Genomic DNA, 1,854 nt, shown 5'->3' with positions numbered 1-1,854 from the left:
GGGGGGGGGGTGTTGGGTGGATCGGGTGTGTCGGAGTCTGACGCGGCGGACGTTCGGACTCCCCCAAACACCCCATAAATTTGTTTGCAATTTGGCAGAATTTGAACGTGCGGACCGATCCGTGCACGTTTGATGCACAACGTTAGAGCATCTCCAAATGCCCTGTAGTTTGGCATAACCGCTCTTTAGGGCTTTTCCAGCCAAAAACATAGCTCCAACAATTGCCCTATTTGCAAATTTTTTGCTTCGAATTCTTTAGGCGTTCCAAAAAAAACACGATGTGCTGCAAATATACAACACTTTTGTTGCTGCCGCAAAACTGGTGCATTCGTGCATGCAGCCCCAACTGCCACTAGGACATCTCACCGCGCCGCGACCGCTATTCCCCCAACAACCGACGACGTGATTTCAGCCGCAAACACCACGGTCTCCAGCCCGCCGCCCATACCCGAGTCTGCCTTGACCCCGCCGCTCGACACAACCGCTCAGGACAGCCGCTGAGCCCCCGCCGACTATCCGATTTGGGGTCTGGCGACATGTCGATATTGGTCGATTTTCGGCCAGCGTCACCCTCCGCTGTCCATATGGCCGGCGCAGCTCCTCCGTGGCCTAGAGAGGTGGACTAGTAGTTGCCGAAGCACCGCCGCAAGTCTCAAGGCCACAGCGACCGCAGCTTCAGATGGCGTCTGATAGAGGCGAGGGTTTTCCCGATCTTTCGATAAGATGATAGCTATCGATTTGGTGTGGAGTCGACTTTGACGATCCAACTACAAACATACACGATGTTGCGCCTTAGCAATCGCTAAACTAACTCCGAGAGGTTATTGACCACACCGGAGTACGATCAACCTGACCATGAAGGTCTATTCCTGCATGCAATCGAAGAACAAGCAAGAATATGATAAAAGCAACCTGAATATTGCGAATATAGATGAAATATTGATAAAGGTGGGGATCCGAAAGCGGTCTTGGCCTGGTCGTTGGACACAAACGAAGTATACGAAGTTGCAATGGCTAACTTTTAACTAAACAAATCCCAAGGAAAAAAACTACTAGATTGATCTACTTATATAGGAGCAAGGGGTGACGCCCAAGGAGGTGGGAGGACGTCTCAAGGCAGCCTAAAACTAATCCTTGGTCCTACAAGGCTCATGGGCCCAAGTAGAGGAGATGCAACACCTTTGGATTTGTAGTTTGACTCGGATTCTGCTACAATGTCAGATTGTTTCGTCAATGTCTTAATGCTCCGGACTAATTTGAAGGTGAATCCAATTAGGTTGGAAAGTGCATGAAGTAAACTTTCCAACAAAAAAAGAATCACCCAATTCGGAGTCTGAATGAAAGAGATCTTGGTGTTTTGAGTCAGGTATGTCTGTGCAGTCCGAATCTGAGTCCAGAACATGTGGGACTTGAACTCTATTTTCTCTTGGCCAAAAGTGACGTGAGAGGACTTTTTGAACAACACCTAAACTTCTCTTTTTTCCTTATCTTCATATGCGGATTGTACAAATGTCCCATACACCTGCAATTAGACATGACACAAAAGTCTGTGAAGTATTTTTTATCCTGGATAACATAAATAAATTATTGCATAGTTTGCATTAGAAATCACCTCACAAATATGCATGTATGCAATATTTTTGGTCGTATCCAAGATAGTCATGTCCTCATCAGCGTCAATATCACGGTGTTGCCGATTTTTCGCCGCAAGCTCGACCTCTCGACGCTAAGGAGGCTCTTCCTACGCATTAGCCCTGACGTGGCAACCATGGCTCCAACGAGTAGGCGGCCGACTTCCTCCTCCTCGCACACAAGGTGTTCGACCAGATTTTTACAAGATAACAAAATTCCTTC

Source organism: Triticum dicoccoides, chromosome 3B (genome assembly GCF_002162155.2).
Source record: "Triticum dicoccoides isolate Atlit2015 ecotype Zavitan chromosome 3B, WEW_v2.0, whole genome shotgun sequence".
Lineage (NCBI taxonomy): Eukaryota > Viridiplantae > Streptophyta > Magnoliopsida > Poales > Poaceae > Triticum > Triticum dicoccoides.
Note: the sequence above shows the minus strand (reverse complement) of the source record.